Below are 25,097 nucleotides of genomic sequence, written 5' to 3' on the forward strand. Positions count from 1 at the left end.
GTGAGAATCTTATATCTCTAATTGAAGTACCCACTTTGTTAATTAGGCTTTTCAGTGTACTTGATATTTTTTATAAATCTTCGGCTTTTGTTTTGAAATACAGAATTTTCTTTTTACCTATTTTATTTATTTCTCTCCCCTCCCAACCACCACCCCGGTTGTCTGTTCTCTGTGTCTATTTGCTGCATCTTCTTTGTCCACTTCTGTTGTTGTCAGCATCACGGGAATCTGTGTCTCTTTTGGTTGTCTCATCTTGTTGTGTCAGCTCTCCGTGTGTGCAGCACCATTCCTGGACAAGCTGCACTTTCTTTTATGCTGGGTTGCTCTCCTTATGGGGCACACTCCTTGCGCTTGGGGCTCCCCTATGCAGGGAACACCCCTGTATGGCACAGCACTCCTTGCGCGCATCAGCACTGTGCATGGGCCAGCTCCACACAGGTCAAGGAGGCCCCGGGGTTTGAACCGTGGACTTCCCATGTGGTAGACAGATGCACTAACCACTGGGCCAAGTCCGTTTCCCTTGAAATATACAATTTTCTGATGTTCAGTTTTCCAAAAGCAGAATATGCCTATATTCTTCATAAGCTATGCTCAACTCTGCTTTTAGAGTTATTAAATTATTGGAATATCTGTTTTAATTTCCCCCTGATGTAAGTGTAAGAATGGACAGGATGACTCACTAAAACCAGTATCTTCATCACTACCTAATGTCTAAGACCTTATTGTTTCCTTTGCAAGTTACTTAATAAGGCATTATGATGATGAGTGACTAGAATGTAGGTGAATTTCCCAAGTTCTCTAAGGTATTGGTGCTAGTCTGCTACTTGATTTCCTCTCTGGCTTACTCTTGTCCAGTTCATCTTGCACACCCCAGACTAATCTTCTGAAAACCTTCAGCATGCCAGCCTGTGATCAGAAACCTTGTTTCTTTCCTACTCACGGGATACAGTAGAACCTCCTCTGCTCTGACTTTTGGGATCCCCTGAGGCTGTACCTTGTTACCTGTCTTCAAACTGGCTGTCTCTTCTCTCCCACCTAACCCACTCCATTCTCTCTTGCCTTGCTCCTTTGACCAGGTGTCCCTTCTCCCTCCAGACAGCATCTCCCCATGACTAAATTCTGTCCATTCAGCAACACCCCACTCAGGTCTCTTCTTTCCCCACAACCTAAAACCCTGACCTCCTCTGAGGGCTGGAATGTTGATTTTCTTCACACACTCTGCTTTGGCTTGTTGCATACCTCTAGTACTGATTGTGTCTTCGAGTACAGGAATCATGTTTGATCCTTTAAATATCCCTCTTATTTAAGCAACTAATATTTATTGAGCTCTTATTATGTACTAAGCATTGTTCTGGGCTCTGGGAGTACACAAGTAAGATAGCTGTGACTTTGCCCTCGAGGAGCTTCCATTCTTATGTGTGTGCAAGCATTTGTGGGCAAGTTGTTAGAGACAAACAAGTTCAACATGGTAATTTCAATTGTTAAGGATTATACTAGCCAGTTCCTCTTTTCTTTATTCTTCCCATAACAGATTCATTTTCATGAGTCTGAGATGCTAAAATCAAGGCTTGAATTTGTCAAATCTTTATCAAGAAAATTGTTTTCTCAAAACCCCGGGGTTCAGTGCTGACAAGAAGAAATAGTGACTTCAGAACTCAGATCATGAAAGAAGTTGTGTTTTTATGGGACTCAGCATAAAAAGAGCCTTATTTGTGAATTAGCCATTTTGCAGAATTATGGACTATTTGGTGATCTGAAAAGGATCTGTCTAGATCTTACAGAGACATGGAAGGAGCCTTTATTTTCCCTATACCGTGAATACCAAGTGTCAGTGATTGATTTAAAATTAAAGTTCAATTTAATATTAGTATCATAGATACTTGATTTTATATGTCAAACAGAATCGATCAAGTAGAATAAATGAATACAATGAATGACTATTTTTAAATCTGCCATCTTGTAATAGTTATCTGCTAAATGAAAAGAGTATGCTTTTTAGAGACCTTCATTTCCTCCTCCTACAAATATAAGAAATGTTTTTTTTTCCCATTTCCTGATGTACTTTGTTAGCAGATATAATGTATGGTGAGGAGGAGCAATGGGAAAACAGATGACAGCACTTTGGATTACTATAACATTTATAATTGTAGAATTATAGAGAAATAATCCTTTAATAAAATATAGGGAAGTGGATGTGTCTTAAGCAGCTGGACTTGTACCCACACTGAGGTAGATCCCAGGTTCAGTTCCCAGTGCCTCGTAAAGATGATGAGCCAAATAGCAAGCTGACAGGACTAGCTGACTTGGTGAGCTGATGCAACAAGATGACTCAGTTAGCTGATGCAACCAGATGACACAGTTAGCTGATGCAACAAGATGATGCAGTAAGAGACACAGTGAAGAAACACAATGAGCCATATGAAATGGAGCAGAGGTGGTTTGAGTAATTAGGTGCCTCCCTCCCACATTGGAGGCCCCAGGTTCAGTTCCCAGTGCCTCCTAAAAAGAAGATGAGCAGACAGAAAGTGCAAACAACCGGGGAGAGGGGTAAATTAAGATAAAATCTTTAAGAATATATATATTCAGGAGTATTCTCTTTTTAAATATACAATGAAGTAAAGTAAATTTAGGTAGGGTTGTAAGGGGGCAGGTTTGATTGGGGGAAAATCTTCTAAAATGTAAATCATGAGTGAATTACATTGTATTTAGTGAAGTACAGATGCTTCACCCTCCAAATACGGTCAGGTTAAAGCTTGAGGGGAGAGTGAGACAAGGCAGGCAGATGTGGAAAGGGCTGCAGAGTTTGGAGACTGGGTTTCTACCTCTGGCTAGTTCCGGGGCCTTGGACAGGGAAAGGAGCTTCCATTTACTTTTCACCCACTCTGTGCTGAGCTCTATGCTAAGCACTTGAACACAGGCTTGTATGATTTCCAGGGGCCTTGGACTTGGGCAGTGTTTCCTCTCCAAAGCTCAGAGATGGTCAATGCCTGTCGTGGATACAGAACCACGGGTGAAAATGAGACTTGAACCTGGTCTGAGCAGCGATACAGCAGAGGACTGAGAATCTGTTTTCAGGAGTCAGGCATGTGGGGTTGATTTCAATCTCTCTTGCCAATTGTATAACCTTGGGCCTCATTTCCAAATGGCTAATCAGAAAATAAGGATGAAATGAGTTAATACACCTAAAAACATTTAGAAAGGGCCCACCACAAAGTAATCACAGGACATATTAGCTAATAACATGTGCATTTCTACCAGTATTAGAGTTCTCTGAAGAAACAGCCAACAGCATATGGGGCCATATGTAAATAGGAAGGGATTTGTTAGTAGAATTGGCTCAGTGACCCTGGGGATAGGCAAGTTCAGATTTCCTAGGGCAGGCCGTGCATTGGAGACAGCACAGGGGATGACTTCCTTGGGAGAAGCTGGAGAAGGAGAGAAAGGATTTGCCACTGCTGAGGGCCTTGGTGTTGCTTTAAGACCTCCAGCTGCCGGGGTGATGGGACTTCCCTCCTTGCTGAAGGCAGTCACCCTTGTTTGTGGATGTCATCAGCCATAGCTTCAACCAACTGCCTAATGGTCTAAAGCCACCTACAGAATGCCCTCACACTGGCAGGCCAGGGCTTGCATCATCCAATGACTCGGCACCAACTGGATGGTGATTAACCATCGCATGACCCCATCATGCTCTAACATTTTAGATCTCTTTATCTTTACTTTTTAAGGCTTTTAATCTTTAGCATAGGTTATTGAAACTCTATGAGTTCTAGAGCTCCAAGTTCACTTTTAAATTTTATGCTTCTTTGCAGAGAAGGAATGAGACAAATAGAAGCAAATGAAAGATTGACCAGGAGAGAGCTGCAATCAATTCAGATGTGTTCATATACCCAAGTGAATTGCCGCTCACCTGGGGGCCAGGCCAAAAGGATTCTCACATCTCTGGGGAAAACTGTGAAGTGGTCTCACTTACAGTTCTTAGAGCAGTTCATGGCTTTGGGCCTGAGCATCATTCTGGATCATACTATGCCTCAGAATCCCTTCCACAGTCCCTCTTTGCTACCGAGACCAAGCCCAGTGTCACTTCTGCCTTCTGTGAGCTCTCTTGTCCCTCCCTGTCACACCCTATACTCACCACCCCCCTCACCCCACTCCAACCCCCATAACAACAATCTTCTCCATCATCATGAGACATTCATTGCATTTGGTGAATACATCTCTGAGTACCGCTGCACCTCATGGTCAATGGTCCACACCATAGCCCACACTCTCCCACAGTCCACCCAGTGCGCCATGGGAGGACATACAATATCCAGTAACTGTTCCTGCAGCAACACCCAGGACAACTCCAAATCCCGAAAATGCCCCCACATTTACATTTCTTCCTCCCACTCCCACCCCCAGCAGCCACCATGGCCACTTTCTCCACACCAGTGCCACATTTTCTTCAATTACTAATCACAATAGTTCATGAATAGAATATCAGTAAGTCCACTCCAATCCATACTCTATTCCTCCATCCTGTGGACCTTAGAACGGTTGTGCCATGTGTAAGGAGGTGTAGGAGGAGCACAGACTGGCTTGCTGGGTCATACTTCTAGGGGTGCCATAATTTTAGGGTTCCCTATGGCTAGGTGTGCTGTACTTCTAGGGGTGCCATATTTCTAGGGTGCTCTACTTTTAGGGGTGCCACTGTAAGTGTGTGGTTATTGCTTTTGTTAATTAGCATCAAGGACATGGTACTGAAAAATCTCTAAAACCTCTGCCTGAATCAATGACATACAGGCAAGAAGCCTCCTGAGATGGGTGCTCGTTTGCCCGGGCCTTAGATCGCCCCCTCTCCTGCCTGCCTGTCCACCTGCACTCCCTACTGCCTTCCCCTTCTGAAAGCTGCACTGTCCTTGTCCTCCCTTTCTGCCACCATCACATCAATGGGCTCGGCCTCAGGGCCACCACAGATGCTCTTCCCTCTGCCTGGAATGACCGAATGTTCCCTAGATTTCACAAGTCTTGCCCCTCATTATCATTTATGTTTCAAGCCAGTCTTCCTAGAGCCGCCCTGGTTAAAGTATTCCCAAGGCCTGTTTAGTTCTCCTTTTCCTTTTTACTGATACACACACATATCCCAGGCTTTAGAGTTAAGTGAATTTTCGACAAAAGGAACACACCTCTTGAACCAGCATTTGACTCAAGAAACAGCAGAGCGCTTCGGAACAGCTCAGTTTTGCCAGATGCCACTTGACTGGATTCGAGTAGTGCCGCTGCACACCCGCACCTGCCAGTACCTTGAGCGGTGCATGCTCGTGGTGACCGAGGCGCTGAAAACAGACTCGTTGCACGTTGACACGATGCTGCTGCGGACACACTGAGTTAATATATGATGGCAGTGAATTCCACCTGCGTCTTCCACTACTGTTCCGCGGCTCCTGGAGGGTTTCAGATGCCGCGCACGGGTGGCCTGCACTTCTCCCGGACAGCCCGCTTGGATCGCTCCGGCAGCGCAAGGGCAAGGGCAAGTGCAAGCAGGCGGAGGCTCCCAGTCCAGCAGACGCGGCTCCTTGTGTCCCAAGTGGGCCCTCCAGGGACCCGCAAGGAGACGGGAGGGCACGGTCCCATCCCCAGCCCAGCTGCGCCCTCCGCCATGCGCCCCTGGCCCTGAGCCCCAGTCCTGCGCCCGCCGCCCAGCTTTGTGACGCGAGGCCGCGGTTCCCCGGCAACTGCCGAACGCGGGCGCCCGGCAGCCAGGGAGGCGGACTCGGGCGGGGGTCCATGGCCGGGTGGGACCGACCTGGCCTGGGCGGAGAAGCTGGACGCGGGCGGCCTGGGGGACGAGGAGGAGATCACCGCCGCCACGCTGCGGGCAAGCCCCGGCCGCCGCCCATCGCGGCGCTGTCCGCCTTCAGCTACGTCCCGCCGTGACGCCTGGACCCCAAGGAGCGCAGCTACTTCTCCCGCCAGGCCCGGGTGAGGTGGGACCGGCGGCACCGCGCGGCGGGGGTGAGGCGGGGCTGGGCGCAGGACTCCCCTGCCAGGGAGGGGCGGGGGCGGGGCTGTGCAACCCCGGAGCGGGGACTGGACACCCAGCGGCACTGCGTGGAAGGCGTCTGGGGGCCAAGCAGGGCTTGGGGGCGGGGACCGGGCAGGGTGGGGGATGCTTCTGTCGGGGTGAGCGCAGGACATCATAGTGGGATAGGGCTACCAGGAAGGTCAAGTGTGTGTGTGTGGGTGGGTGGGGGGGCGGCAAGGAGGGAGTGCTCACCAGGGAGGAAGACTCGATGGGGCGCCCGGGGGTGGAGGGGGCAGGGGCTGCTCGCGGGGTCGGAGAGATGGGCGCCTGGACCCGAAAGAGCAGAGCTTTTAGTACTGCGAGACACAGAGGCACCCCTCCCCTGGGCTGGAGGGGCCTTGTGGCTATCCGGGGGTGCGCGGACAGTCTAGAAAGGGAGCCCCGAGGCTATCCAGTGTGCAGGGTGCGGCCCCCTGAGCAGTATGTGCGGTGGTTCCCGGGGCCGTGATTAAGCAGCCAGGCTGATGGACGGTCCTGGGCCACGGGAACACTCGGGCCGCCTTCCCACCCGACAAGGAGAACCAGGAATAGGTCTGCACCGTCTGGCCCGGCCCCTCTGGGAAGGTGTGCGTGGTGGGAAGACCTCGGGGATCTAAGCAGCCGAAGCACCCAAGAGAGGGTGGAAGGAAGGAAGAGAAGAGTATTCAGAGTTGTCCAGGTCACCCATTCCTTTCTTTTCAACATTGTTTCTGTCCGTCCCCAGGGCGTTCCTCAGGGCATCTGATTAGATAAAAGCCTTGGTTGGGGACCCTCAGCCTGGCAGACAGCTGGGCACCTGGGCTATCCCTCAGCCCTCCTGGACGGATGGAACTGCCAGAAGAGGGACACCTCACTTTTCTCAGGCTGCTGTCACAAGTGCCATGAACTGGGTGGCTAAAAACACCAGGAACCGCTCTCTCAGCCCTGCAGGCTGAAGCCACAAGTGCGTGGGCCCTGCTGGTGGGTCAGTCCTGGCCGCTGGGGCACCTGTCCCTTGGCCAGCAAGCCTTGGGTTTGTAGTGCCTCCTCAGTCACCCTATGGCCTGCTCTCTTTTCCCATGGTGCCCCCACCCCCCACTTTTGTCTGTGCCCACACCCCCCTTCTAAAGACACCAGCCATCCTGGAATAAGGGTCCACCCACTGCAGTCGGCCTCATTCAATTTAAATGATTCTGCTTGCAATAATGCTTTTGCAAAAAGTTCGTGTTCCCAGGTACCCAGGATTAGGACTTCAAGGTATCTTTTTGGGGTACACAGCTGAACCCATAACGTGGAACACAGATTGCCTTGGAAAGGAAGTTAATGGTATATAAAATAATCCCACAAAATGCCTCCTTCCTCTTCTCCTAGCCACCCACAATCAGTGGTGCCCAGGTGAGTCCCCAGTTCAGGTCAACTCTTGCTGGAGTACTGGTAGGAGGCCTCTTGAGTCTCATGAGCTTCACTTCACACACAGAAGCGTGGTTTCCAGTTGAATCAACCATGGCCCTCAGCCTGCCCATGGGATGTCTCTTGAATCTGAGGTACCCCTCTGCCTGGCTTCTAGCGTGTGGAAGAACTGGATGGAAGAAGGGGACTTCTGGGGCCGTCTGACAAGGTACCTGTCTCTGCTGGCCATTAAAACAGGAGGGGGTGGAACGGAAGGGTTCCTGACCTTCTGTAAACACACACCTCATCTGTTTTCTTCCTGTGAGCAATAGCTTTTGAACAACTGTAAATAGTTTCACTACTAAGAGGGGTTTACATTTTGAGTCTACGGTACCTATGATGGCCATTATGAGATAATAGTCAAAAGGCCAAGACTCTTGGTGTATGAAGTTGTTCAAATCTTCTTTATCTAGAGAATATAAATTTCATCTGGATTTTCAGAATAACAAAGACAGTTCACACTACACCGTTTTGTTTGTACCTTTGAGGAGTCCCTTTCCATAAGATGGACTGCAGGCTGCTCCTTGATGGGATGTCACTGATGGAAGGTACCGCTGAGGACTGCACAGTGGGGCTTGTGGCTTCTGAAGCTTGAATGTGGTAGAAATGCAGAGCAGAGCCCCTGCCCCCTGTGGGCCAGGCCCAAGAGGGAGAAGGACAGAGTGAGCCTGAAGACTCAGTGTCTCCTTCCAGAATTTGGCGGACTGATAAATGGCCCCGCCTTCCAGGGCTAACTGAACAAGGGCCAAAGAGGGACCCCAAGGTAGGAAGTGACCAGGGCTCTATCTCTTGGTGGGACATCAGGAATGAGCCATAAGCACACTTTTCTATATGACAGGGTCGGCAAACTAAGGCCTGCAGGCCAAATCTGGCTGCCTGCCTGATTTGATAAAGTTTTATTAGAACACACCCACACCCATTCATTTCTCTAACGTTCCTGTGCAGGATGTTGGGGTTGAGTGATAACGACAGAGCCCACAGGGCCAGAAGAGTTCCCCCCTGGCCCTCCAGAAAGAAAGTCGCTGACTGCTGCTCGAATGCCTTATTGCCTCCTGGAAAATGGGAAATGTCTTTATTTATTTATTTTTTTGTCTTTACTTTTTTAATATTACATTCAAAAAATATGAGGTCCCCATATATCCCCCCACTCCCCTCACCCCTCTCCTCCCCCCATAGCAACAACCTCCTCCATCATCATGAGACATTCATTGCATTTGGTGAATACATCTCTGAGCACCACTGCACCTCATGGTCAATGGTCCCCATTATAGCCCACACTCTCCCACGTTCCATCCAGTGGGCCATGGGAGGACATACAATGTCTGGTAACTGTCTTTAGAATGCATGCATTCAAATGGGATTTTATGTGTTTAAAGCATTTCAGGGCAGTTTTGGTTAGCTGAGGTTACAGGCAAATTCAAGTCCTGGGGCTTTGTGCATGCCAAAAGGAAATGATGCAACTGAAATAAATATTAATTAAAATCTAAAGAAAAGAGCCTTAAAAGCAACAAGAACAGCAAAAGGCATTTCAAAGTCTATTTGAACCTATGTTCACACCATGGTATTGGGATTATGGGCACTGGTATCTGATCAGCTCCAGGGCTCCAGGAGCAGTTTCTCTGACCTTGGGATCATTGGTCATAAAGAGGGCGAATTCTGTACTACAGCTGATCAAACTCTGTACTAAAGCTGATCAAATTCTTCCTAAATCAATTTCCTTGGAGCACAGTTAACAGTAGTCAGTGTGTTGGTTAGCAGCCCAGGCTGAGGAGTCCCGAGTGGAAGTATCAGCTCTATGGTGACTAGCTGTGGAGCCTTCACAAGTCACAGCCTCTCTGTCTCACTTTGCCATTCTAGGACAGATCAAACAGAACTGACCTCATGGACCACTTAAGAGAATGAATGTGCTTAGTGCGCATACAGTGGTTCACAGTAAGCCCTGGGTCGGTGGAGCTCTAATTACTGTTTTGTTTTGATTTTTTTATTTTTTAATTATCTTTTTTCAAAGTTAATAGATCACACAAAATGTTACATTAAAAAACAGAAGAGGTTCCCATATACCCCACTCCCCACCCCTACCCCTATCAATTTTTTAGTTGTATTTTTTGAAGATACATAGATCACAAAAAATGTTACATTCAAAAAATATAAGAGGTTCCCATATACCCCCAACCGCCTCACTCCACTCCTCCCACATCAACAACCTCTTTCATTAGTGTGGCACATTCATTGTATTTGGTGAATACATTTTGGAGCACTGCTGCACCCCATAGACTAATTGGCTTTGGCTAGTGATGGTCAGTGCCCTTTTGCTAAGGACTGGGTCCACTGGGCCAAGCCTTTCCTTCCTGATCTGACCACTGTCAGAGATGCACATGATAGAACCTTCAACCTGGGGGCTTAAATAAGCAGTTCTGGGGCATTGTCAGACTAGCGCTGGCAAACTGAGACAGCGGCTAAAAGTAAAGATAGACTTCCCATGCCAAAAGGTGTGTGTGTGTGTGTGTGTGTGTGTGTGTGTATGTGTGTGTGTATGTGGCAGGGAGGCTCTGCCCAGTCCAGTCTCAGGTACCCAGGTGGAGGGCGGGTCAGCTGTCAGGCTGTTGTCCTTTCAGTGTGAAGTCTTTGGAGCTCCTGGCCATGGGTGCTTACATGCTTCTGCCTGACGAGTCACACATGGCTTCTTGGTCACATGCAAGCACCTAGGAGAGGAGCAGGGACGGTTACTCCTGTGGGTGACCAGGAGTGGAGGAGAATTGGCTATTGGTGCCATCTACCACCCAGCTGATCCTGAACAACGCTCTGAGGTTGTGTCTCTGGCTCCACTTCCCACTGTTTGAAAGCCCTTGCTTCTCCTACCAAGTGCCCTTTCTCAGCCAGCAGCTCTACCTGCAGTGGCAAGGTTTCCTCCACTGTCACGTCTGTTTCCTACCCCCAGCACCAACAACCTCAGCAACCCTCCTTCTGTGTCACCCTGCACTTTGTTCACACCTCAGCTATTTTCTGAGGGAAAACTGATGGTAGACAGCAAGGGCCAAACCAGTATCAGGAAACACTGAATTTCAATAACACTCAAAACACAAAGGGCCAAATGGACATCAAGAGAGAAAAGTAAGTGGGGTTCTTTTTCTTTGTGTTTTAAAAGCAACATCCTGTGTGAAACAAGAAATCCCTTGAGAAATGGTAATAATGAAATACCAATAAACCCAGAAGCTCCGTTTTGTGGTAGCATGTAAATCTGGGTCGGTTTTATTAATGACATTCTGCTTCAATCCATAAAGTAGTGAAAGAAAAAAAGAGGAAAGAAGAAAAATTGGTGAAACAAATCAAGGAAAAGCAGATTTTCATTTGATTAGTTTTTGGAAATGGACAGTCATGTTACTAACTGAGGCTGGCTGGTGATGAATATTTTTTTCTTTATTTTTCTGTGATAGAAAATTTCATTTTGTTCTGCAAAAGTTCTGAATATGCGAAATCCCCACAAAGAAGAGCTGTCTAAGATTGTGATAGCATCCACCAGCATTGCTAAGGGAAGTTATTCTGAGCTATAATAGGCTCCTGGTAACTAATCCAGGGCTTTGGGGACAGGCATTGCTGCTTACTCATCATTCTTACTTTAAAGAGAGTTTTAGAACTCATTAGGAAAAGAAATGGGCATTTTTCAATAATGTTGCATATCATACTCTATTATGCTGATTTTCTCCAGTTTAGGGAACAAAATAAAGTGCCATTAGCTCTTACATTCAGTGCAGGGTAATTGCATGTTCTGTTCTTGAGTCCATCCTTCCCCTTTAGGATCTTTCTCTCAGAATAAGAATGCTAGGGGTTAATTCAGCTCAGAAGGGTCAGAGGAAGCACAAGCCCAGCCTTTTCCATGAGGATCTTCTGTTTCCTTGTTCCCCTGCTGTTTGCACTGCCCCTGCTGGCTGCCCTGCTGCCCTGTCCCCTTTGGCACCAGGTTTTCAGGTGTGAGAGAGGAAGGTGCCTCCCACCTCTCCACCACGTGTCTGGAGACCTGGTCTATGTGTTGGACCCTGTGGCTCTTCTCCAGCCACACATGTGTTCCACTGGTGGGCTGGCCAGGAAGGAATTAAGCCACAGAGTGACCAGGAGCCCAGCTTCTTTCTAAGTCCTTAATTTACTAGGCATATGGAGGTGTTGTGAGTGATGGGGACCATGTTATCTTTTTTTCTTTCCAGATGGCCTCAAGTGGGCTGGGCAGTAACTCTGAACCTCAGAGGGGAGGGTCTGGATTCCAGAACTTTCCCTGACAGGAGACCAAGTTCCTCCTCTGGAGAATTGACCTTGTATCATCCCAGAAGAGTGGGTGGGGTGTTTGGGTTTCCTTGGGTTCCCGAAGGGCCTTCTGATCTGGGGGTTTACCTACAAAGTTTCCTTCAAGAGGACATAACACTGCCAGCAAGAGGTGACTCTCGGCCAATCAACATCCTACGTTATGTATGTTAAAGATAATGTGATCTCTCCACGGTGTATTACATTTCTTAAAATGTTGGATTTTTTTTTATTTAATTCAAATATCTTTAATTTTTATATAGTATAGTCATTTGATACTGTTTATGAATTCCAAACATAGATATTGGATTATGTTTGTAAACTGGTCTCTTCCTATGGGCATAATAGATTGTATTAACTTCAGAGGTTTCACTTTTACTTTGTTAAATTATGGTCAGGGGTTGAAATGGCCCATGTCAGTAGGACATTGAGTCTTCACCCCCTTGGTGGGCAGGGACTCACTAAGAAAAAGACATGGCAAAGGAAGAAGTTGGAGTTTTGATGCTGGATCCCAGGGAAGTAAACACACAGGATAAGAACACAGAGGAACAGAGATGGCTCTATAGACATGGCAGAGGCCTGGAAAGAGAGAGAACCTGATGGACTACTGTTGACCTTGTGGCAACACCAGAGCCGCCAAGCCCATAAAGAAACAAGCCCCAGACAGAGAGACAAGCCTTATGCCAGCCTACAGCTGAGAACAGAAGAAGCTGGGACCATGGAGTCTGAAGAAGAAGGCTGAATCCTCACAGAGACCAGCAGCCTTTGGCAACAGACTTTGGTGAGGGAAATAACTTACACTTTATGGCCTTGTGACAGTAAGCTTCTACCCAAAATAAACCCCCTTTGTCAATGCCAACAGATTTCTGGTACTTTGCATCAGTACCCCTTTTGTTGACTAAGGCATATAGTCAAAGTGTTTGATATTTTCTTTTTGATTTCTCCCCATTGCTTTGATGATTAAAAGGCCCTTAGAGCTGTTTTTTCACTTACCTTTTAAAATCCATCCAGAATTTTCTTTTGTCTGCAATGTAGTGGGCAAATACAAGTTTATTTTTAACCCAAAGAGCTATCCAGTTTTCACAGTACCAAACACTGAAAACTTTATCACTGGCCATGGTTTGGGCTTCTTGTTAACCTAGGTGTGTAGGAGCCATACTGGAGGTGATGCTTTCCATAGAATGAAGGCCACAGTGGACCAGGGCACCCTGTGACCATGCCAGAAGTGGACAGGCACGGTGGACCAGGGCACCCTGTGACTATGCCAGAAGTGGACAAGCTTGAAGGCCACAGTGGGAGGAAGCTCAGGTGTGGTGGGCTTGTTCTGGCCAGTGGTGGTGTGTGAGCAGGAGCGCTGAGCCCATACTGGGAGATTTTCTGTCCTCCCCATCCTGTAAAGTGACTTGGAGCACAAGCACACCAGATTTTCCAGCAGCTGTGAGACAAGTTCTTTTAGCATGGCACCCCTGGAGTTCTTAAGAACTTTAAGACAATACTAAGGATTGCCTTGCTGTCCTTAGCAGGGTGGCTGTGGACAACAACCAGGCTGACTTATCTTCACACCTTTCTCAGAATGACCAGGTGTCTTGCACAGGATGGAAGGTGTGTGAAGGGTCTGTAGAGACTCAGTTGAAGCTGCTTTCACCCAGTCTGAGTTCCTGGAGTCAGTGAGCTTGGGGATTACTGGGTTTTCCAACATACTCTGCATATGTGCTGCATTCTCTTAACTGTACTTTCTACCTTGTGCCTTGTAGTTGGTAGAAATGCTTCCTTTTGTTACCCACCCAGAGGAAAAAAGCAAGGCAAAAACAAACTTAGGCAACCTGGCATTAGGTTCGAGACCTGATCCTGCCCAAATCCAGCAAGACCACGTGTCTGAGTTCACTGTCGGGAGGATATAAGCAGCCAAAGTGATATACATGGCTAACCAGGGTAGGATTAAAGAACAGCTAGCAAGTGCATTTCTTCATCTTTTTTAGATAATGAGGCAGACGTACTTTCCCTTTAAGGACAAGCTGGGATTAACAAATGTACATATTAAAAGATGATAGCTGATGGGTGGGGCAAGATGGCACCTGAGTGAATGCACTTCATAATTGTTCCTGCAAAAGGCCGGCTGAGTACAGTTGGAATCTTGCTGCAGTGGGCTGTTTCGGGGACTTGCAAGGCAGGAAGTGTTTGGACATTGATTTGGAGAGACTGGAACAGAAGTCGTGCTTGCTAAGGGTAGAATTGTGGGTTTCTAACACTGAGGTCAGAAGTTGTGGAGAGGTGGGACTCTTCCCCCTAGGGCATTCCCTGAACTGTTAGTAGTGTGGCAACATTCCCAAGCCCTGTGTTCCCCAGAAGAATGGTCCCCAGGTCCATGACCGCTAAGCCACCGCAGCCCACTTTCCACAGACCCACAGGCCCCAAGCGGACAATATCCCAGACTTCCCACTCCCAAATCCAGCGCTCTGCCAAATCCAGTGCTCCCTGCCGTAAGGGAATACACTAGCCGTTCAGTTTTGGAGTGACTCTGTGAGTTGGAGGGTTTTGGTGGGAGGTGCAGAGGGGCCAAATGAGATGGAGGTTCAATTTTCAGGTCCTGACACCCCCCCTCTTTTTTTTTGAGCTGATGAGCATTCCAGCTGGCTTGGGGGAAACTGGGGAAGAAAGGAAAGGCAAATCTGTCGAGAAAGCCCAATTTACCTAAAAGTGCTGGGATCGGAAACTTGGTCTGGGAGAAGGTGGAGTCAGAAAATCAACTAGGCAGCAGACTTTGCCCAGTTGTTATAGTGTCTGCCTACCACATAGGAGGTCTGTGGTTCAAACCCCCGGGCCTCATTGACCTCTGTGGAGCTGGCCCATGCGTAGTGCTGATGCATGCAAAGAGTACCCTGCTAAGCAGGAGGGTCCCCCACATAGGGGAGCCCCATGTGCAAGGAGTGTGCCCTGTAAGGAGAGCCACCCAGCATGAAAGAAAGTGCAGTCTGCCCAGGATTGATGCCGCACACAAGGAGAGATGACACAACAAGATGATGCAACAAAAAGAAACACAGATTCCCGTGCCCCTGACAACAACAGAAGCGAACAAAGAAGACACAGCAAATAGACACAGAAAATTGGGGGGGGGGGGGAAGGGGAGAGAAATAAATAAATAAATTTTTAAAAAAAATTCAACTAGCCCTCCTGTAGTACAACTAAGGGAGATGGACTGTAAGATGTGTTTTGAGGGGACCGTGAGAGAGTGAGGGTTCAACAGTGAGCCCCTGATACTAATGACTATGCTTGTGAGCTGATAAGCCTAAAATAAGAACAAGGCCTAGAGCAACATTGTGCCTGGGAATTTCCTCCTGTCAGCCTTCATGTTACTCAAATGTGGCCAGTCTCGAAGCCAAACTCAGCATGTAAATGCAATGCCTTCCACCCAGCGTGGGACATGACACCCGGGGATGAGCCTCCCTGGCACCGTGTGACCACTATCAACTACCAACTGACGATGCAACTGGAAAATGACCTTATATGGAAGATTCAATGCGGATCAGCAGAATATCCCTGTCTACATAAAATACCATGACTTTAAAATGCTGTTTGACCTAAAGTAAGGGGGAAATGGAAAGGAGAAATGAGTTTATATGGCTACGAGTTTCTAAAAAAGAGTCTGGAGGCTGGCAGAAGGATTGCCCTCATGCACAACTGAGCAGAGTCAGAGAGACAGATAAAGAAGATACAACCCCCAGATATTAGCTCATTTGAGGGCTAAAGAGACCCAAGGGAGTTATGGTCATGGCCGATGGGGTTAACTACCAGGTCAGATGGCCCCTCTTTGGAAATGGTGTTTATGTGTGATGAATCTGGACTCAGATGGGATCTCCCTTCATAAGACTTTCATACCAATGTGCTGGAGGTGCAGTTAATGTTGGGGTTTAAGATATATTTAGGGGATTTGAATCTCTGGACTGACAATGTGATAGCCAGGTCCTGAGCCTCAACAGACTCAAGCACCTACAATCTGATTTATTGGACTTACCACACTCAGCTAAGGTGGAGTTGAAGAAGGACAACCACCACACCATGGAGCCTAGAGTGATTACAACTGAAAATGGGAGGATTGCATCCAGCATCCATGTGGAATCTGAGCCTCCTCTTGACATAGAGGTGCAATGGACACAACCAATCCAATTTCCACATAGAAGAGGTGGCATTGGATTGGTTAAAGTGGACATGGTGGCTGATGGGTATGGGGAAAGGCAGGAAGAGATGAGAGGTGGAGGCGACTTTGGGACAAGGAGCTGCCCTGGATGGTGCTTCAGAGGCAATCACCGGACATTGTAAATCCTCACAGGGCCCACTGGATGGAATGGAGGAGAGTATGGGCCATGATGTCGACCATTGACTATGAGGAGCAGAGGTGCCCAAAGATGTACTTACCAAATCCAATGGATGTGTCATGATGATGGAACGATTGTTGCTGGGGGGGGGAGAGGTGGGGTGGGGGGGTGTGGTTGAATGGGACCTCACATATATATTTTTAAGGTAATATTATTAAAAAGTCAATAAAAAAAATCAAAAAAAAAAAATGTGTTTTGAAAACTTCCATTAGCATATTTGGTGTTCCTGGTGATGTGTGGGCACGCTCTCTTTGGAAATTAAGAGACATTGTTTTCTCTGGTGATTTGGTTCACCAAGGACCCACTCGATTCTCCTACTGGACACCTCACACAGCTTTCCTGCTGCCCTGGGAGAGAGAGAAGGGAAAAAGAGAGAAAGGGGGAAGGTCAGACTCCTAAGCATTTTATTTAAATGCAAAGAGGATTCCTTGCTTGAAATGTTGGTCTTTTTTATTGGCTTATTTTTTTGTTTTTCCTTCCTCTTTATAACCCCACAGCCCTTTCCTCCTCCCCCTCCTCCTTCTTCTCCTCCTCCTCTTCTTCTTCATCCCCCTTTTCTTGCTTGAATTTCCACCCCCACTTTTCCCCCTTTTTTCCCTTTCTCTTCTTTTTTATATTTTTTATATTAGGTGTGGAAGGGAGTGATTCACATTTGCTGTGTTTCCTCATCCTCTATTTCCTCTTTTCTGTGTGTACTGATTTTGGCTACCAATACTTACCCCTTTCCTCTACATCTTTCTATCCTCCATCATTTAGTGCTTCTCTTACATTCCACTGCTCTTAATTTAGCCCCCAATTTTTATTTCTAATACCTTTGTACTGTTTTCTGTCTTTTATTCACTCTCTATATTATTGTCCTTTCCTTTCTCTTCCCACTTTCCTGACCACACTGGTCTTTTAATTAATACTATATTCCTCACCATATTCAGGTTACTGTCTCATTATAGATACTCCATTTTTCTTACTGTTATAACTCTACACAGCCTACATGAGTCTAATACCCATTCTTCTAGATCTCACATGGTTCTTCTGCTAATATTTACTAACAATACTACTATTATACTTTTTTCTTTTCTTACTCTTTTTGCTTTCACTTACCCTAATATTTTCCTTCAAGTGAACTTAGCCAACAGGACAGAAATAGAATAAGAAGAACAAAATGGCAAAGAGAAGACTTAACACACATGAAAAGCAGCAACTAATTAAACCCTGACACTAGACAAAGAAGCTAATCAACGACCAAGATAAAATGATGACCAGACAGCAACAAAAAACTACAAACCAAACCAATAATCAGGAAAACATGACCCAATCCAATGAACAAACTAAAAAGTAGGAAGAAGAGCAGAACATCAAACAAGTAATTAAAGCTCTCAAAACATTTAATAGGGGCCAATTTAATGAGGGGAAGGAAGAGATAAGACTATGAAGAAAACACTTAGAGAGCATACAGAAGAAATTGCAATCATGCAAAAAAAAAGTCAATGGATATGATGGGGAGTAACAGCACAATCCAAGAAATCAAAAATACACTCTCAGCAAATAACAGCAGATTTGAAGAGGGAGAGGAAAGAACTAGTGATGTACTGTCTTCCACTATGGAAGATAGTACATGCTAAATCAAACAGACAGTAGAATTGATAGATAAAAAGAGAGAAAAAATTCAACAGGGACTTTGGGACCTGAATGACAAAGCAAAATGTGAAAACATATGCATTATAGGCATCCCAGAATAAGAAGAGAAGGGAAAGGGAACAGAAGGGGTGTTGGAGGAAATAATGGGTGAAAACGTCCCAAACCTATTGAGGGAGATGAATGTCCACATCCAGGAAGCACAATGCACCCTAAATAGCATAAATCCCAACAGGCCTACCCAAAGACATATACTTGTCAAATTATCCAATGCTCAAGACAAAGAGAAAATACTAAAAGCAGCAGGAGAAAAGAGAAACATCACATGCAAAGGAGGCTTCATAAAACTAAGTGCTGATTTCTCATCTCAAACCAAGGAGGCAAGAAGGCAGTGGTATGATATAGTCAAAGTACTAAAAGAAATAATTTCCAAAAAAGAATACTCTGTCCACCTAAACTGACATTCAATATGATACAGAGTTCAAATATTCACAGACAAACAGAAATTAATAGATTATACCAACAAGAATACTGCCCTTCAAGAAATACTAAAGGAAGTTCTATAGGGGGAAAGATAAAAAACAGGAGAGACAGAGTTGGAGGAGAGTGTAAGAACAATAAAAAGACAAAAAAAAGTAAAAAACCAAACAAAATATAACAAACACAAATCCAAAGAAAATATGGCTAATATAAATAATTCCTTGAAAGTGATAACACAGAATGTCAATGGATTAAACTCACCTGTCAAGGGACTCAGACTGGAAGATTGGATAAGAAAGTATGATCCATCTATATGTTGTCTACATGAAAAACATCTTAGACCTAGGGATTCAAGGAGGTTGAAAATGAATACCTGGAAAACATCTTACAGGCAAATAATAACCAAAAATGGGCAGGAGTAACTATGTTAATATCATGTAAAATAGACTTTAAATGCAAAATAATTGTGAGTGACAAATATGGACACTACATATTAGTGAAAGGGATAATCATTCAAAAAGGAAAGAACAGGTATAAACATTTATGCTCCTGGGAAGCAGACTTGACTCAGTGATTTGGGCATCTGTCTACCACATGGGAGGTCCACAATTCAAACCCTGGACCTACTTGGGGCCTCCTTGACCCATGTGGAGCTGGCCCATGCACAGTGCTGATGCGCACATGGATTGTTGTGCCATGCGGGGGTGTCCCCGTGTAGGGGAGCCCCAAGCGTAAGGAGTGCACCCTGTAAGGAGAGCTGCTCAGTGTGAAAGAAAGTGCAGCCTACTCAGGAATGGCACTGCACACACAGAGAGCTGACACAGCAAGATGATGCAACAAAAAGTAACACAGATTCCAATGCCACTGACAACAGAAGCAGACAAAGAAGATGCAGCAAAAAGACAGAGAACAGACAACTAGTGTGTGGGGGAGGGGAGAGAAATAAATAAATAAATCTTTAACAACAAAAATAAAAACAAAGAAAAAACATTACACTCCTAACAAGGGTGCCTACAAATATGTAAGACAAACACTGGAGAATCTAAGGGAAGGAATTGATGCCTCTACAGTTATAGTGGGGGACTTTAATACACCACTATCACCTTTGGACAGAACATCTCAAAAGAAAATCAATAAAGAAGAAAAGACTTTGAACAATATATTAGAGGAACTGGACCTAATAGACATATACAGAACATTACATCCAAATAAAGCAGGATAAACATTCTTCTCAAGTGCACATGGATCATTCTCCAAGATAGACAACAGGATAGGTTGCTGAGAAAGTCTCAGTGAATTCAGAAAGTTTGAAATCATACAAAATAATTTCTCTGACTACAGTGGAATGAAGCTGGAAATCTGCAAAGTTCAGAGACCTGGATTTGGCAACAAGATATGAAAGTTAAATAACACACTCTTAGAAAAACAGTGGGTCATGGAGGAACTCTCAAAAGGAATCAATAACTACCTTGAAACAAATGAAAATGATAATGCACATATCAAAACTTAAGGGATGCAGCAAAAGTGGTACTGAGAGGGCAATTTATAGCCATAAATTCACACGTGATAAAAGAAGAGCTAAAATTGAAAAACTAACTTCACAGTTGGAGGATTTAGTAAAAAAAAAAAAACAATGACAAACTAAATGCAAAGGAAAAGGAAAGAAATAACAAAGATCAGAGCAGAACTAAATGAAAGAATAAGAAAGCACTTGAAAAAATAAACAAAACCAAGAGCCAGTTCTTTGACAAGATCTATAAAATTGACAAACCCTTAGCTATATTAACAAGAAAAAAAAAGATGCAAATACAGAAAATAAGAAATGAGAAAGGGAATATCACCACTGACCCCACAGAAAAAAAAGACTATCATAAGAAGATACTTTGAAAAACTATATTCCAACAAAAATGAAAATTCAGAGAAAATGGACAAATTCCTGGAAACACATAAGCAACCTATATTAATGAAAGAGGAAACTGACAATCTCAATAAATCAACCACAAGTAAAGATATAAAATCAGTCATTAAAAGCCTCCCAACTAATAAGAGTTCTGGGCCAGATGGCTTCAGAGGTGAATTCTACCAAACTTTCCATAAAGAACTAATGCCAATCTTGCTGAAACTCTTCCAAAAAATTGAAACAGAAGAACATTGCTTAACTTATACTATGATGCCAATATTGCCCTAATATCAAAGCTGAACAAAGACGCCACAGGAAAGGAAAATTACAGACCAATCTCTCTAATGAACATAGATGTGGAAATCCTCAACAAAATACTTACTAATCATGTTCAGCAGCACATTAAACGAATTATACACCATGACCAGGAGGAATTCATTCCTCGTATGCAAGGAGGGTTCAACATAAGAAAATACACTAATGTAAACACCACATAAACAGATTGAAGGAAAAAAATCACATGATCATATCTGCAGATGCAGAAAAAGCATTTGACAAAATACAGCACTATTTCTTAATAAAAACTCTGCAAAAGATTGTAGTAGATGGAAACTTTCTGAACATGATAAAAGATATATATGGAAAACCCCCAGTTAACATCATTTACAATTTTGAAATCTGAAAATCTTTCCCTCTAAGATCAAGAACAAGACAACGATGCCCATTATTACCCCTTCTATTTAATATTGTGTTAGAAGAACTTGCCTGAGCATTGAGGCAAGAACCAGACATAAAAGGCATTCAAATTTGAAAAGAAGAAGTCAAAATTCCACTATTTGCAGATGATATGACCCTATACATAGAAAACCCTGAGAAATCTACAACAAAGCTTCTAGAATTTATAAATGAGTTTAGTAATGTCACAGGTTATGAGATCAATGCACAAAAATCAGTAGCATGTCTGTACAACACTAATGAAAAACCTTTGGAGGAAATCAAGAAAAAATACCATTTGCAATAGTAAATTAAAAAATCAAATAACTAGAAATAAATTTAACTAAAGATGTACAAAATTTATACACAGAAAACTACACAACACTGTTCAAGGAAATCAAAGAAGACTTAAATAAATGGAAGAATACTCCCTGTTCATGGATAAGAAGGCTAAATATTATTAAGATGTCTATCCTACCAAAACTGATCTACACATTCAATGTAATCCCAATGAAAATCAACACAACATTCTTTAGTGAAATAGAAAAACTCACTAAGAAATTTATTTGGAAAGGAAAGAGGCCCCGAATAGCCAAAGACATATTGAAAAAGAAAAAACAAAATTGGAGGAATTACACTACCTGACTTCAAAACATAGTACAGTAGTGAAAACAGCATGGTACTGGCACAAGGAGAGACACACTGACCAAGGGAACCAATTTGAAAATTCTGATATAGCTCCTCATAGATACAGTCATATGATATTCACAAGACCACCAAACCCACTGAAAGAGGATTACCAACTCACACCTTATAAAAAAATCAACTCAAGATGGATCAAAGACCTGAATATAAGAGCCAAGACCATAAGACCATAAGGACCTTAGAATGCAATGTAGGGAAACACCTACAGGACCTTGTAATACGAAATGGCTTCATGTACTTCACACCAGAAGCACGAGTAGAAGAACAAATAGATACATGAGACTTCTTCAAAATTAAAGCCTTTTGCACCTCAAAGGACTTTGTCAAGAAAATGAAAAGAGAGCCTACCCCATGGGTAAAAATATTTGGTAACCATATATCTGATAGGAGACCAATATCCTTCAAATATAAAGAATTCCTATATCTCAAAAATAAAAAGACAACCCACCCATTTTAAAAAGTGGCAAGACTTAAATAGAAACTCCTCGGTTCCACACATTTAACTTCCATTTTCCCTTCCACCTTGCTGCCTACATTGACAGCCAACCTCCGTTTCCCGAGGAGCCACTTCTAAAGATAGATGGAATAGTGTTCAGGGCCTAACTTGATCCACTGCCCCAATGCCCTGGGAGCCACCCTTTCTCTCGAGGGGATACAGTTCCCTCTATTGGATGGCATTAGTCCTCCCCAGGATGTGGGTCCATCCCCACTCTCACTACTTGGGTTTCTACCCCATGGTGTCACCCACTCTGGCAGAATGAGCATGCAGACATTCCCCAGGAGCCCGTCCTGCATCAGACCCTCCCCTCCGAGCGTTCTAAACAGGTAACCCTCTTTATTATATTTTGATATGATTTTCTCCACATTTTACTCTCCACCAACACCTGACCCTCTCCTGTGTTCGTATGCTACTCCTCCTTCCCCCCACTTTTGGGCATTGTTACCCATCCGCCCCTCCCCAGCCACCCGCAAACCCACAAACCAAGGTAAATGGGGTTAAGAGAGGAGTTTCGTGAGAGTACACAAGGGTGGATATAAAACATGTAATATTACACCATAACATATAGGAGATGACAGACTGATAATGTAAACCATAATGTAAAACATAGGATAACTAAGAATTTAAAATCTGTGTATCCTAAAGTAAGCACCACAATGTAAGCACAGATGTCACCTTGTTTGAAAGCTATTGTCTCAGACTCTGTACATCACGTTAAGTAAATATGATGTGAATAGGGTGTAAGGGTATCGCTGTGGAAGGGAAAAGGTTTTGTGGTGGATGTATGGGAGTGCTCTATATTATATATATGCATTGCTGTGGTCTAGGGCTCCTGTGAAGAGAAGCTCAATAATTAGGGGGAAAAAAAAAGAAAGAAAAAGATAGGATGTAGAATTTTTTCCAAGTCATCACGTATTCCTTATCTAACCTTTAAACCTATCGCTATATGCCATTTCCTAGTAAGGGACCCTGACATTATATTGGGCTTCAAATTTCAGGGAGTTCTGGATCACAGAGTGGTTCAACAATGGCAATGGAGGGATACTGGTATAGGATACCATTGACAGGTGATATATGGCTGACAGGGAGCTGTACAGAACATATGTCCAGGGTGCATGGTAATGTTTGGATATACTCATAGTGGCAACAATTAAAAAACACAGCAGGGGGGGTACTGGGTTCCTGGCCAGTGGTGCTCTGTTGTGGTCCCTAGGGGAGCAGCGACAGTCTCCCAGGTGCAGTGGTGGGGACCGGGAGGGAGTGAGGGCTCAACAGTGAGCCCCTGATGCTAATGACTATGCTTGTGAGCTGATAAGCCTAAAATAAGAACAAGGCCTAGAGCAGCATTGTGCCTGGGAATTTCCTCCTGTCAGCCTTCATGTTACTCAAATGTGGCCAGTCTTGAAGCCAAACTCAGCATGTAAATGCAATGCCTTCCCCCCAGCGTGAGACATGACACCCGGGGATGAGCCTCCCTGGCACCGAGGGACCACTATCAACTGCCAACTGATGATGCAACTGGAAAATGACGTTATACGGAAAGTTCAATGTGGATCAGCAGAATATCCCTGTCTACATAAAATAACATGACTTTAAAATGCTGTTTGACTAATGTAAGGGGGAAATGGAAAGGAGAAATGAGTTTATATGGCTACGAGTCTCTAAAAAAGAGTCTGGATGCTGTCAGAAGGATTGCCCTTATGCACAACTGAGCAGAGTCTGAGAGACAGATAAAGCAGATACAACCCCCAGGTATTGGTTCCTTTGAGGGCTAAAGAGACCCATGGGAGTTATGGTCAAGGCCGATGGGCTTAACTACCATGTCAGATGGCCCCTCTTTGGAAATGGTGTTTATGTGTGATGAATCTGGACTCAGATGGGATCTCTCTTCATAAGACTTTCATGCTAATGTGCTGGAGGTGCAGTTAGTGTTGGGGTTTAAGAGATATTTAGGGGATTTGAATCTCTGGACTGACAATGTGATAGCCAGTTCCTGAGCCTCAAAAGACTCCAGAACCTACAATCTGATTCATTGGACTCACCACACTCAGCTAAGATGGAGTTGAAGAAGGACAACCATCACAATATGGAGCCTAGAGTGATTACAACTGAAAGTGGGAGGATTGCATCCAGCATCCATGTGGAATCTGAGCCTCCTCTTGACATAGAGGTGCAATGGACACAACCAATCCAATGTCCACATAGAAAAGGTGGCATTGGATTGGGAAAAGTGGACATGGTGGCTGATGGGTATGGGGAAAGGCAGGAAGAGATGAGAGGTGGAGGCGTCTTTGGGACATGGATCTGCCCTGGATGGTGCTTCAGGGGCAATCACCGGACATTGTAAATCCTCACAGGGCCCACTGGATGGAATGGGGGAGAGTATGGGCCATGATGTGGACCATTGACCATGAGGAGCAGAGGTGCCCAAAGATGTACTTACCAAATGCAATGGATGTGTCATGATGATGGGAATGAGTGTTGCTGGGGGGAAGAGGTGGGATGGGGGTAGTGGGGTTGAATGGGACCTCATATATATATATATATTTTTAATGTAATATTATTACAAAGTCAATAAAAAATAAATAAATAAATAAAAAATAAAAATAAAAAAATAAATAGAAACTTCTCCAAATAAGAAATGCAAATGACAAAAAAGCACATGAAAAATGCTCAAAATCACTAGATATTAGGGAAATGCAAATCAAAACTACAATGAGATACCATCTTACTCCCACGAGACTAGCAGCCATCAAAAACACAGAAGACTACAAGTACTGGAGAGGATGTGGAGGAAAGGGAACACTCACTCATGCTGGTGGAAATGCAGAAGGATACAGCCATTCTGGAGAACAGTTTGGTGGTTTGTAAAAAAAAACTAGCTATGGATTTGCCATATGGCCCAGCAAGTCCACTGGTGGGTATTTACCCAGTAGAACTGAAAACAAGGATACAAACTGATATATGCACACCAATGTTCATAGCAGCATTATTTACTATTGCCAAAAGTTGGAATCAATGCAAATGCCC

General features: G+C 44.6%; 1 long non-coding RNA gene across 1 annotated transcript; it reads left to right on the forward strand.

Moving 5' to 3' along the window:
* The first annotated feature begins 7,532 nt into the window (after window positions 1-7,532).
* LOC131277470 (uncharacterized) lies at window positions 7,533-8,550 on the forward strand. The gene is made up of 2 exons (XR_009184638.1): window positions 7,533-7,640; window positions 8,417-8,550. It is a non-coding gene; the product is annotated as an uncharacterized lncRNA (long non-coding RNA).
* Window positions 8,551-25,097: the final 16,547 nt, after the last annotated feature.

Source organism: Dasypus novemcinctus, unplaced genomic scaffold (assembly GCF_030445035.2).
Source record: "Dasypus novemcinctus isolate mDasNov1 unplaced genomic scaffold, mDasNov1.1.hap2 scaffold_104, whole genome shotgun sequence".
NCBI lineage: Eukaryota > Metazoa > Chordata > Mammalia > Cingulata > Dasypodidae > Dasypus > Dasypus novemcinctus.